This window comes from Lagopus muta, chromosome 3, assembly GCF_023343835.1.
Source record: "Lagopus muta isolate bLagMut1 chromosome 3, bLagMut1 primary, whole genome shotgun sequence".
Classification (NCBI taxonomy): Eukaryota; Metazoa; Chordata; class Aves; order Galliformes; family Phasianidae; genus Lagopus; species Lagopus muta.
Window position 1 is genome coordinate 46,774,602 of NC_064435.1, and position 14,726 is coordinate 46,789,327.

Consider the following 14,726-nt stretch of genomic DNA (forward strand, 5'->3'; position numbering starts at 1 on the left):
ATATTAGACAGGGTTACAAAAGATATTTAGTCCCCTCAATATTAATGAGGGAACCTAGCCAGTTAGGCAGCACATTTGACTGACCCAGCAGCAGGGGAAAGGTAACATAAGAAGAACCCACTGAAGGAACTGACCCTACTCATTAACTAAAAAAATCTAAATATTTAGGAAATATTAGAAAATTTAGATTATTTCAGTGTTCCTTGAATTCCTTTGAGAACTTAGTTTTATCACCTACAAAACCAACACAGTCCAGAAAACTGTATACCGCTTTCTTCTGACTCACTGCCAGCAGAAAAAGCACTGTGAGCAAACACCAGAACTGGAAGGCTTTCCACAGCCCATCCCATTCAATCCAGTGACCCACGCAAACAAAGAATTACGAGATGGTCACAACAACATAAAACCAGACGTGGCATGTCAGCCCACAGGTCTCCTAACTTCATTCACAGTGACCTATAGCTGATGTTTAGAAAAATACAGAAACCACGACATTACTTTAGGAGTAACTATCCAAAGTACCACTCCACTGATCCATAACTCAAGGCTCATTTAACAGCGGCTATGAACTTGTCCAGCTTCCTTAAAAAACACTTAAGCCTTCAGCATGCCAGTGTCCTGAAAGCAGGGCATCGCAGCTTACCATACACTTGCAGTCACCACCTTTTACTCATGCTCAGTGTGGCACTTACTGATTCCATTTGATGCTCCTCAGTTCTCTTTCCGCAGAAGACATGACCAGGTCCACCGTCTGCCCAACATTATTCCGTGGACCTCAGCAATCTTTCTCCCAAGCTAAGTTTAGTTAATTGTTCCTGATACAGTAGTTCTACATCTTTGGTCTCTTACCACTCTTCTCTGTGTTTTTTTCCCCAGTGTTAATACCTGTTATTGCATAAAAGGGAAAGGGAGACAAACTGCATATGACATTCAGTAATTTGATACACTAAAGATGAATGGCAGAATCATGTTTTCTGCTTTATTCTCTTCTTTTTTTTCTTTAGTAACATTTGCTTTTATCTTTTTTTTTTTTTTCCAATCACTACAGTCCTTTAAGCTAGCATGTTAATCACACTCTCCATTACAACACTGGGACAATGTTTCTGAGCAATAACTCAAGAAAAGCATCTACACAGAATGGAAATACACACATGCGCCTTCCAAGACATATGAGGCATTTCTGAGAAGGAACACTGTTTATTCCCTATACCACTATCCTAGTCCATCCCTAGGACAAAAAAGATATAGGGCAATAGGAATTCAGCTCTACTGTTCCTTATCTGTTTTTATGGTATATAATTAGTTGTTATAGCGCTTCATAACACTAACAGAAATATTACACATGAAAGCAGGATAGTAAATTGTAGGTCAACCCAAGCTGACTGGAAATTCTGCATATAAAGAGCCCAAGAATGCTGACAAACTTTTTAGTGAACCCAGCCCAAGATGTATTATAAAGCAATGTTGTATTTAGCTATATAGTATCTTCAATCCATAGCAAAAAAATGTTCACAAAGTAATATGTTCAGTAGAAAAACTTCAGCACTAAAGAGTATATGAAGTTATCAGACACAAATATATTTTCTGTATAATATAGATATCTTAACAAAAAAATAAATCGAGTGTTAACTCTCTTTTAGGAAGAGAACCTGACAAGCAATTACAAAGATGATATGAAGACATTTTTTCTGCCTACTCAGTCCCTTAGGCTTTTATCAGCAACAAAATGGGGTGAGAAAAAAAAAAACTAATAACCGTTCTGACAGCTTTCCAGCAGCTTGGAAGTAATGACATTTCTCATATGTGGATAATCACATCAACACATGTTGCTCTATACTGACCAGTCATAAAAGATCACAGAAACAGCTGAGTGTGCACTGTGTGAAAACCAGAAGATAAGGTGGAATTTTCCTCTCCTTTCTCCTGAAGGCTGGCAAAAGATCACTAAAATTAAACACTGCCCAAGGCAATTGTTAAAAGCAGTTTGGCCATTAAAGTCATGTCATCTGGTGACCCAAGTGACCTACATTAAACCAAGGCTAAAGGGCAATGTCATCTTTCTTCTCCTTTAGATAGCATGACTTTGCATCTTCAGCACAGATGGAAGACAACCCCTCTGGCCTCCTGGTTTCCACTGTATCCCTTTTTGCAAACCAAAGTCAGCTGCAACCAGTCTTTTGTATTTATTTGGCCTGTTTCACACTGCTACAGCACTACCGAGGTGAACAGCAGCACATGCACTCCCAAAAGGGTATTCAACCAGTATCAAACTAGAAACTGTAACATTCCACATATTTAAAACTCAAGGGTTAAATCATATTTGAAAAACATTGTGTAATTAATTAACATTAGATGCATTTCATTTGAATTGTCTGAATATACTAGAATGTTGAATCACTTTTCTATTAGAGCATTAAATAACAAAGATATTACTCAATATATGACTTAATTTAGATTTATTGGATGGCCTTCACATCCTCTCCAGATTTTTAGAGCAGCCATGCCGATAATGAGACATTCTTTAAGAATTTTCTTAATTTAGAAATGATGTTAATGATTCACAGAAACGCTGCTCTCCACAGATAATAGGGTAGGTTGTTCCACCTCTCCAATCCTCTTCATCATGCTGATGAACTAAGTCAATTCATAATATATATATAATATTGATTTCACAATATATACATTCATACATATATGAATATGGATAAAATTTTGTAGCCTGCAAAAGGTTCTCAAATCATTTCTATGATCCATTAGAAAAAATAAGTAAAAAACACTTCAAAGACAAAGAATATTCTTACATTTCATTCCATTTTTCCTCAGTGTGGACTGTGATACACAACACTTATTTATAGGGTTAAGATTTTTCATGTTTGGTAATATAAGCTGCTAGCATGCCAGGTATACAGTTTATTGCTTGATTCTATTATGTCTGTACTTCTTTATCATTGTCATCTTCGTCAGTGAGACGAAGATACATCACTAGACTGCCTAATTGTTCAGGCAAACAAGCTCTTCCCATGGGAATAATTATTTTGAAGCATCAGAAAGCTGAACTTTCTAGACTGCGAAAAAAGTCAACAGCTTCAGAGAGTTGGCATTCAAACTACAGCTCTTTTCTCTGGCACTCAACCACACCTGGATATTACTGAGATAAATACAATCTGATTAACTGTATGGCTGAAAGATCCAAAGGCATGTAAATCATTCTGACTGCTATTTAAAAATAACAGCGTTTGAGCACCTTCCATCAAAATAACTAAATAAATAAAAACAGAAGTCGCAAAATTCTGTTCTCAAATTTACCGTAAGAGTTGGCACTGTTAGTTACATAGCTCTAGACACATTTACATAGAAACACTACACACATTTCTAAAAATACACACAGCACCTACTGGAATCTCCTCCAATATTAACACTGATCATCGTCTTGATGAGAACCTACACTTCATGCCTTGAATGAATGTAAAAGCTTATGACTGCACTAACATCACAGTTTATCAAAAATATTTGTGTTATAGAGAAAGGTTTCCATTGGATACGTTTCTTTCTTAAGACTATCATGATAAAGGAGCTGTCAGAAGGAACTTAAACCTAGAACACTGGCAGAAAAGCAGCATTTCACATAGGTCACGTTTTCCACACAAACGACAACAATTTTTCCTTCAAATATGGCCTGCAACTGTGCTAACAAAAACCAACTTGCTTTCAGTTTTCTAAACTAAGCCATTTTAACATACATTACCAAAAAAAAAAAATCTTATAAATCAAAGAACACATGCTTTTGGTTGAATGCTGTTGAGATAAACTGCGCATATACACTAATCTATAGGGATACAATATTTAGAAAAGTTTTGTTTCACTTTTTAAACTTCCAAGTCAAAAGAAAACTATAGAGTCAGTATGGGTAAAACGAACAGAGGAAAAGATCAAGCTGTTCAGCTAGTACACCACAGATGCTGTACTTTATGTGCTGGTATACAGTTTATAGCAACTCTCACGCAGAAGACAACTTCCATTTTTATAAGAGCAGCTCCTGTAATATCCATAGGTAATAAGTGACCCATCAATTCATTAAGGAATGAAATCAAAAGGTGAAATTCAGCAAAGAAAATAACAGAGTAGTGCTTTTGGTTTCTTGCTTTTTAATTATTATTATTGTAAATTTTCAGAATAATTATCCTTTCTCATTCCTGTACCAAAGGCAACTGGCTGAAGAGTCAGTTAATTTGTGTAATCATTCAGAAACTAGGGAGTGAGATTCCTAATCGAATGGATTGGCACTCGATTCAAACTTGAGAGAGAGGTAGTCCAGGAGCTAAACAGGCCAGCATGGAGCAAGAGTGAAAAATTCTATCCTCAGGCTTTCCCTGTCCAAAATATTTTATGTCTTGCTCTGCAACTCTGCATCACACAAAATATTATGTGCTCACTATACAGGTAACATTTGCCTTTTGGTGACATACTGATTCTCCTTGATTCTTGTTGAAATGAAAGACTGCCTTTGTTAGGACAAGAAGGTTACATTTGTTTTAAACACAGACCACAGATTTCTATATAAAGTAAAGCCCTTCCATTTAACCGTATACTAGGTTTACTGTGAATTTACCCTAAGCCAAATGGGGTTTCTATTACTGCCTTTTTCTTTCCTGTTCATTTATTTTAATTCAGACTGTAACTTCCACAGAGTAAGAGTATGTTCTCTCATGCTGCATTTGAAGTGTATTTGCTTAGGCCTAGTTATGCAAACATGTAGGTTCCAGATCCAGGCACTCACATTTTCTTCAAAGGCAAAGTTGGGCATTTTTCTGAAAAGCCAGCGCTGTCAGACAGCAGCAAGTATCTGAGTGCCCTTGCACAGGGGACAGCACCAGAGGATCGATGTGCTGCCAGGAAGACTACTTCAACTCACAGTTCAGCCACAGCCATGCAATATCATCTACCTTTTGCCAACTGACTTTCTCCCTAGAACTGCTCAAAATCAGGTAATAGATACAAAAACAAAAATGTAGGATGGCAGAGTAAGGAATATGAGTCTTAACTGCACAGAATGTTATTGATAAATTTGCTTTTGTTTCCTTTTTCCTACTCCCTGTTTTTTCCAGAAATGAAAGCAGTATTTCGGTCAGCCTCACTTGCACTGACCATTCTCCTTCCTTTATTTCCCTAAACACAGGTTCTCTATGCTTACTAATCTCTCACTGTGACAGTTTCTCCCTGCTGCTAGGAGCCTTTTTTTTTGGTAGCTATCACAGATTGCCAGGAACACTTGTATTTCCTCCTTTTATTTCCTCATTAGAGATTATGAAGCAGTCTGATTAAAGCACAAAAGTTGTTTTTAAAGAAAAAAAAAACAAACATCAGAAGAAAAAAAAAAAAAAAAGGCAACAAAGACTTTTATTAGAAATAAAAAACCTTCTTTAAAAAAAAGTTAGAATTGAAAAAAAATAATATGAAGATCTATTTTTGCACAAGACTTACTCCTGCTTATTGGATGGGGAGCCAAAGAGGGAAAGAAGGTTTGTTTCCATTGACAAAAAGCAGGGCTCTGTTGAGCTGCACGGTTATATCTGGAATGACAGAGCGCACACAAAGCACCAAGAAACTTTCCCCATTCCCTACAGTGAAGTCCATCCAATCTCCTCTGGGAGCCTCTGTACACTGGTGATGGGTTAACATTCATCGCCCTTCTGGCAGGGAAGGAAAACAACTATTTTAAAACAGAAAAAAGGCCTGCTAGGAGGTGTAACAGCCCTCTGCCACAGTGACTGACAACGACTGCTTCAAGTTTGTAAAACAGCAGTAAGGAGTTTCTATTTAAAACAAACAAATTCTTGCAGACTCTTTTGCATCCAAGCCAGTGCTTAGAGCCTTAACAATTTGGTCACTTTTTTTTTTTTCCCCCCTCCAAACTAAGGAATTTACAAGCCTTCCCAGTAACCTTACAAAGGCCATATGCTGAATACTACTACCTTCGAAACTCAAAAGCTTTACAAAGAGGGAAAATTTAACTATAAGCAGCCCTGCAATGGCAACAGTAAAAACAATCACAAACATAAAACTGTTTATTCAAACTTGAAGTCTTATGGCAAAGAAGTATATTTTTTCTTTGCATACCTTATTTCTTATCATTCCCTTAATTAGCTTTTTAAACACTTAAGTTTTATTTATAAGTAGCTTATTATAAAGAGAGGAAGTCACCTTCATTTGTTCACAGCTGTTCTTATACTGAATCACACCTTTGTCCAGGCCAAAGCACCAATCACACATGCAGAACTATTAAGGAAACAACCTAATCAAATTAAAGACTTCCCTACAAACACTTTAAAACGATGATTTGTGTTAGATGCTTGCCAAAACCCTTCTGTCCTTCATCTCAGGGAGTACTTCAGCCTGCCTTCAGCTTTACCCCTTCAGGTCTGCCACCTCCTTTTTATGGCGTAATCTGCTCTGTGTTTGGAGAATCCACACATCAGCCCCTAAGCCCTGTCTCCTTTAGGACAGCTACCTCCTGCTGTAACAGCAGTAGGGACGGCTGTAGCCCAGCACACTCAGCTATTTATCTCATTAAGCCCAGCCAAGGCCATCACAAAATGGCGTCCAGCAGGGCCTCTAGCTTGTGTTTCCAAAGAAATTATATTCAGCAGCAAACAAGCAGCAAAAACATTATCTTTATATAGCCAACCTTTATAAAAAACACAATCCAAGGGCATAGTCGCAGTGAGTTAGCAAATCATTTCAGCAGTAAGGGGATCTCACCCACAGCTACTGCCTATGCGTGGGCAAATGGTTCTGGAGTGTAAGGCTATGGCCTCACTTCAAGGACACACAAAACCTGCATCTTGCCCAATATGGTAAGACTGTTCTCAGCTAAAAACACTGTCTCTATGACAAGCAAGAAGGATTTAGCATACACCATACTGCATTCAGTCTGGGTTGGGTTGTGCACAACACTGAGGTATAATGCTTGAGACTGCAGCATGGAGAGATAGAAAACATTGCATCCCAAACTCAATCTCAAACCCACTTCATACATTCAGTCTCACAGAAACCCCAGTCTTTATAATACAGCTACATCAGAGTAATCACTTTAAAGAGAGATGAAAAAGACTGCTTTCACCACTGGAAAAGTGCTGCCTATTCCTAGAAATTATCTGGTAGGATCACTTATTCTGAAACAGAATCTGGCTTGTAGATAATACTGTTTAAAATGAGATTTTATTTACAAAAAAAAAAAAACAACACTGCTTAAGCAAGGGTTTTTATGCAGAGGTAGAAATGTTAGTGCAGAATTAAAGATGAGCCCAGACTGCATATGTGAATGAGACATAAGCTGTTCAGTTAGTTAAATGAAAATATTCAAATTCGTTTATTAGCAAAGAGGAAATCACAAATGTGATTGATTTGAGATGCACAAAGCAATATTCTGTTAATCAATAGGAGCTCTAACAACAGCTAGAAAGTCTTCCCTGACTCTTCAAACTTCGTTTACACCATATTTCCTGCAACAAGAGCTGTAAGCAGCCGTATAGTGGGGCACTATGCTGCTTTAAAAGCATTTAAACTGCAACAGGCAAAGAGCAAAAGCTGTTTAGGAGGAAAGGAGAGTGGAGGGAATAAAAGAAACCACACCAAAAACCATCAGTGAAACAATATTTAAACTCCATCGTTCTTACAAAATGGCAATTATTTAAACTACGTTATAAAAATACAATCAAAGCACTAGCTTGCTTCATATAAATGCAAGAAGTTTCTTTTTTTTTTTTTTAATTAAAGCTTATATATATGACGATAATTATCTAGTGATATGATTAAAACTTTATCAAAACCAAAATATCTGAAAATCACTAACAGGGAGAGCTCCAACCTTACCTTTTGTACGTCATGATCTGGGCACATAATCTTACATACACAGCATCACAGTCCTCCAAAGTACTTCATACACATGGGCTAAGACCTGCAGTTTTTCCTCCTAACTCATATCTGGGCATTATCTATATTTTACAGAAGGAAGATTTTATGACACAGAGATTAAAATTACGCACCTAACAGCCAACGCATAAATCAGCTTAATGTAAAGTCCTCAGTAGTTTCAAGAGTTAACACTGCACCAAGTTGTTTTTTTTAAATAGCTCTCTTATCACAGATATGGAAAGAAGATGTTCGCTGCTGCAAACTTTCTAAAAGCCAGTAAAAAATAAGACAATAAAAAACGTAATTTTCTAGAAGATGCATTTAAAGTAAGTCTGATCAATTTGCCACAATCCAGCTTTCCAGGAAAGATGTGAACAAGCATGTTTCTGCTCTGGCTAAATGGGTGCAGAGGAGCACCAACAGAGCAACCTGGGCTAGAGCTCTGGTATGCTGTTAAACACACACAAAAGTCTTCTCCTATTTATCCCTGGATGCTTCATTTTTAAAGTATGATTTCACCGATGCAGTGATGTAGCAGTAGTACAGCTTGTGAAATTCAGGTGACTGTCACAGATGTATTCTAATCAGAGAAACAACACCCTGACATAAATCCAAACCTCAGTTTCTTCAGGACAACTCTGTTGTTAGGAAAAGGCACGAAGTCACAAAGTGATACCCTTAACATCTATATCCAAGGAGTCCTCTAATGAATACACCTCAAAAGAGAGGAAAAAAAAAAAAAAAAAAAAGAAAAAAAAAAGGAAATTCCTCCATGCCTAAAATCCAATCGCTAAAGCAATGTTACATTCTGTATGAAGCCTCTGAGAAGCAGCACTGAAAATTTAAACGGGAGAAGGTAATTGATTCATTACATCTATTTCTACTATATTTCTTTTTGTATTTTTTCGTCCCCATTTCAAAAGGCATTGTTTAAATTGCCCTAATCTGCAAACAGCAACAATAAGTGTAGCAAATACTTGACAATGAAGATGTAAAGCCTCTAAAAACCTGTTACCTTAGTAACCAAGGGAATGCAGTAGAATAAGAATACACTGAGTGTCAGGACATCATTTTAGATTCCAGAGGGTTTGGGCTGAAATACAGTCAGCTTTCATTAGCTTTTTGTTTTTCCCAGTAGGCCCTTGGACTTTGAAACAAAACCTGAATGACAGCTATGAGCAATTCCAGCCTCACTCCTGATTAGCCACACCAAACAAAACAGCTCTCTGCAGTGTGAACCCCCCACCATTTGCACCCAACAAACCTTGAAACGAACATTATTTATGTTTCTGACCCCCCTGGAAATCACTAATAAATAGCATTCCAAAACGAGGGGTAAAACAAAGAGCCACTTCTCTGTGACTTAATAGAGAATTTACTTTAAACAAATGTACTGCAAGAAAAATAAGCCAAGATATCTGCTCGGGACATTTTGGTAACCTCACAGTTTATTTACAGGCTTTAACAGGGGTGTTAATTCAACACAAACACTAAGGAGAATTTAGCTGCTCCTTTTACTCATGGAAGAAAGAAAAGGAAAAAAAAAAACAAAGATCACAACAACAACTGAGTTCCAAACGCCCGACCCCCAGGGTCTGTTAGGAACTTTGTGGTCAAGACGGATCAGAACAAAGATCCTCCAGCCAATGCTTTGAGCCGGCTTAACTCCAAGACCATCCCCTTGCTGGTATCTGGTCACTTGGGAAAACAATCTGAAAAAACTCCAGGCAAAGATGTCAGAAAAAATAAGCAGAAACACAACCATCTGGATTATGTTAGAGCCAGCCCATAGCACACCAAAAGCACCTCCAACTTTACACCCACAGCTTCATGCAGTTTCTTCCTCTGCAAGTACAACACCAACACATTCAGAAAACCCAAGAAAGTCAGCTAATTCTCCTCAAAAGAAGACTGTGGAATCAACTACAAGTTACAAACAAGCAACAGTACAGCCAACAAAAACATCCTGTTAATCAAAACTAAGTTTTCTCTAAAAGCTTGATCAACTTCCTTGATCTGATGATAAAGCGTAGCGGTGCTGCAGTGAGAAAAACAGAGAAAAGGAAAGAACATTTTTTCCTCAGTGAGGGAAAAAACAGAAGTAAACAAGACCCACATGGTCATCATGTGATGACAAATCTTTACATGAGAAAAAACTGAAAGGTAACAGCAGTTCAGAGAGATTGGTCTAATCTCCCCATACACTTGCTCACCTCTCCTCAAACTGGTACATTCCATTTTATCTGCTTTCATTCAAAGAAATTGTCATTTCAAAACACCATTGATAAACACAAAACTAATGCCTCCATTTATTTGCAGCCTTCTGCAGCCATTTACAAACATACAGGATGAGTACCTATTAGGTGTTGCACTGTGGCAACACCTAATTTTAGAATCACATAAAGTATTCAGAAACATCGAGTTTATACCCTCGATGGCTGCCTGAACAGACTAGATCTCCTAATCACACAGCAAAACAGCAGTATTTCTCCAGGCAGCTTCAACTTCCAAGTTAAATCAAAAAGAATACCTCAATGAAAGCCCACTAGTCATTATGTATGGAAGAATATTTCATTATCCGTTCACATCTTTTGCGGAAACAAAAAAGGCTTGCTATTTCCCTCCTCTTGAATGCCATCAGGTGTCCAGAAACAAGCTCAGCTCCACAATGGTTACTGCATTCATAAGAACAGTGAGGCAGCAGATTCTAAAAGAGCACATTTTCTCCTGCCACAGACACAAAGAAGGTCACCTCAGGTTTGAGACATTAGCTTAGGCCTCAGAAGTCCAATTTTCAGGTCAATTAGTCCCTTCCTTTTTCAGTCACTCAGTTCTCTGACTGTAAATGAGGCAAAATAAACATAATCACTATTAAGGAGAAAAGGATCTTAGGGAAACCACAAGTTCTAAAAAATAATTTTAAAGGCTTCCTAAAATATTTAAATAAATGAATTTATTTAGCATACAAAATGTATTTATATTATTGAAACCAGGTACAAGTTCGCATAAATTACCAGGAACTCTATTGCTCCCCAATTTTCCCTCCAATCTATAATATCACTTCATACCTTCAGACTGGTTTTACAGGCACTGCCTGGCACAGCCCTGCCTGCCTACCAAACAGGGTAAGAGCACCCTCCCCTGCCTAGCAAACCCACGAAAGGCTCCCCCCAGCAAAAACAGCAGATTCTCTTCCAGCTCTACAAATGATTCTTCTCTAAAGAAGCAGAAATGAAAGTGAACTTAAATCAGTTGATTTCATCTAAACCCTACAAAGCTTCTCTATGGATTCTTCTCTCTCACTACAAACGATAAAAAGGCAGCTGTTCCAAGCAGTTCCAGAAAATCTCCCAAAGACTGCTGCTCACTACTAAGCATTCTCACCATCCATCAAGGAGCACATGAGATGAACCACAATGCAGGGCAGGACTGATCTATGGACTATTCTCCTGCTTTCAGAAAACTGAGTACCCTAAAACGAAATGTGAATTAAGCTAGCAGAGATGGTCCATGAGGAGCAGCTCAGCCAGCAATCAAGCCAATACAAAGCGAAGACTGGAGGATAAGCACAGTCAGCATGCCCAAGGGCCAGACCTATTCTGAAGGCAAGCATTCACCTGTGGAATAGCCTCTAAGGCAGAAGGCTGTGACAGATGATTAAGTAGCTGACCATATCTCCCTTAAGCTCACGCTTCTTTCTTCTTTTTCTTTCCAAAGATAAGCTTCAGCAGAAAACTATTTGCTGGAAAAAGAAACATTCCATAAAAATCTTTTTTTAGTTACTTCCCCTTGGAAAAGCCTACCACTGGTACAGGTAGCCGCACCTTCCCGGGAGAAGCTTGGCACTTTCACCTTTGATGCACATGGTTTTCTAAACAGCAGTATGGGCTGGAGAGGATAGGACAGCACCATTCTTCTCACAGCAAGAATTCACTGATACAGTGACCACTCTCCTGCATACCACAAGTAGGCCTTTATATCGCAGGAAAGAAAGATTTCTCAAACTTTTATCAAGGACAGCACCAGTACTGGTTCTGTAAATGGTGGCTGAGTTGCAGTAGGATCATTATAACAATGACATACGCGAGGAGCTAACATCAGTTCACCTAGTATGGAAAAGCAACTTGATCACGACCCTACCACTCAAAACCCTACCCCACGTGTGTCCCTTTCTCAAAGAAAAGCAGAGCAGAATGCTCCAGCACTGAAACACACAGCTCAGACTCTGGTTGACTGCATTCAAAAGGCAAGAGACATACATAAATAATTGCATCCTTGCAACAGCAACATGAGAAGGTGAATGCAAGCAGATGCCAGTCTCCTACCTGCCTCTCAAATTACTGCTCTCCTGCATGTAAGGTAAGCCACAGGTGCTGCGCCCTCTGAACAGCAGATCTGCAGCTGCTTTTATCTGTGAACAAAGGACACGTGAGATCTGTTTTAATGGAAGAAATGCAGCACAACGCAACTCAGGAAAGCATGGAAATAGGGGCAAACCAGAATCCTAACTGCTCTGTCATTTGCGTGCGCCACTGACTCACCTGCTTGAGAGAACTGGACCTTCAGTCTGTTCCCTGCAGTTTGGGCTATACAGCTTAGCAACATAAAAATAACTACTCTTTGCCAGAAAGATAGCTATTCTATGCCTGAAAAAACACATGGGACAGGATTTTCAAGCCTGAAAGAAAATTCTCAAGCTCTCTTAATTTTTCCCCCCTTCAAAGAAATTCATTTCTGCAGGTATTAGGAAAAAGAATCCATTCGAGACAATTCAGAACAGCTCCCTCCTTGCAAAGTTTAAACTCCCTAGCCCCAAACAACAACCTAATTTACACAGTTACACAAATGTTTTTGGGTTTTCAAGACAGTATAAAATGGCTAAAAGATATCTTGATGTTGTCTACTCATCTCTAGCACAAGAAAGGGAGAAAGCAGCAAATATGCTTGTCCAATTAGTTTCACAAAAACTGTCTGTACATCTATCCGATTAACAAAATTCCCAAACTAATCCTAATGCAGTATTTCTCTACTTAGCAGAAACTTCATATGTGTAAACAGCTCAATACATTCGCCATGAACTAATGAAAAAAAGATTATATCCAGTCACACATATCACTGCATCACACACCTCAGCTTGGCGTGTTGGATCAAGGAACTTACACACCTGAAAAACTAACCTAGAAAAAGTTCTTTTCAAGTGGATCACTTCCTATACCAGATCATAGCATATGGCAGACAAACAACAAAACAACAGGGGGAAAAGGCTGAGGTTCAGGTTTATAAACAGCCAACAAAAAGGAAGATACAAAGGTGGCTGATCTGCAAGTAAGCCACAGTGCTATCACACGTCTAACCACAGACTCACTGACATGGTTTGATATGAAACTCTTATTAAGCAAAGTCACAGATTTTAATCATCTCATGCAACTTCAAAAAGGAAGTAACGAAAACCCACAAGTATGCCTGACACAACATCCACTAAAATCAGTGTTTAGCAGGTACCTTGCTACAAGCTCAAAAAGATGCTAATTCAATACATATCCAAGGCAATATTGAAAAGCTTCAGACAACGTATCTTCAGCTTTCGCAGATATTACTTGTCTCTCTGGATACACATTCCTTACTCTTTTTTCAGCTGATAACCGAAGAATCGCCCTCTTCTCTGAACGTTGTAATTCAAGGCAGGAAGAACAACAGAATGCGAATGCTTAATCAATAAAGGTGGCTACAGAGCACATGCCTTATACCCTGCATGCATAAACCTAAAGGAAAAATACGGGCTTTTGCAATATAAATAAAGATGACAAAAATAATCTAATCAGAGTTTAAATCTATCTATTACTAACTAAGCAAACATCAGGAGATACTCAAACAGAGAATGATTTTCTAACAATTAAGCAAGAACAATAGCAAATATTTCATTTGTAACTAAAAAAAGAAAAAAAGAAAAAACCACACAGAAACCTTTAGTTTTGTTTCAAAGAAACAGCAGGGATTTCTTCAATAGTGACTTCAGTTAACTTCTGCCCCCATCACTGCCAAAAAGGTTACGCAGCCAAAACTGGCTTTTTCCCAATGACTTCACACTACCTAAAGAGCATTATTACTTCTTGAAAAAAAAAATATTTCAATTAAATTTGTGCCACTCTAATACTGTACTGATGGACATTCCCCAAAAAGGAAAATAAATCAATAGGAAGAAAGAGGGAGCAATACAGATGAATAAAAACCACGGTTAATGGCCTCAGAAACACCAAAACCCAAAACGTTTAAGAAAAAAAAAAAAAAAGTGGTAGGTCTGATTTGTGGTCTCCACAAGCCAACCTGCTGATTCAGGGCAATGTCACCAACAGTATCCTTATCTGCAAAGGGTAACAATCAATTGTTTGACAGAAACAAAGGATAGCTCAACAGGAAATCAACTGGCTTGGGACAGATGGTCACTGAATCAAGTTTCACCCCTCCTCTCACCAAAAATAGGCTTAAGAGGCATTTTCTGTTACCAAGCAACAGCGCAAAGGAAGGCATAAATCTTCCCCTACTCGTTATTCCCCTCCTCCCCGATACACACACATTTCAGCCCGCTGGGGCGCTACGTTTGTGCCTTGAGTTACTTTTCAAGGGAGAGATGCAGTGCAGGAGGGCTTATTCTGCTCAGGGGCAATGCACGAGGGCAGTGGGCCTGGGTGTAAGCAGGAGGGCAGCCTGCAGGCTCCGGGGCAGGATTAGGGCCCAGGCTGGGCTGGGCCTCACTGGACACCTGAGACAGGGCAGCATACAGCCTGCACACAATCAGATTGCTCTGAGCATTC

At 38.7% G+C, this 14,726-nt stretch overlaps 1 protein-coding gene across 16 annotated transcripts in view; it reads right to left on the reverse strand.

Moving 5' to 3' along the window:
- The window catches only part of GREB1L (GREB1 like retinoic acid receptor coactivator), a 128,508-nt gene that overhangs the window by 102,818 nt on the left and 10,964 nt on the right, over positions 1-14,726 (reverse strand). For 4 of the 16 annotated variants that reach the window (XM_048938792.1, XM_048938784.1, XM_048938793.1 and 1 more), the window contains exon 2: positions 12,240-12,325. The exons of the other annotated variants lie outside the window; for them this stretch is intronic. The gene's annotated coding sequence lies outside the window, so the exon portion shown is untranslated. The remainder of the gene's footprint in view (positions 1-12,239; positions 12,326-14,726) is intronic. 16 annotated transcript variants of the gene reach the window in all.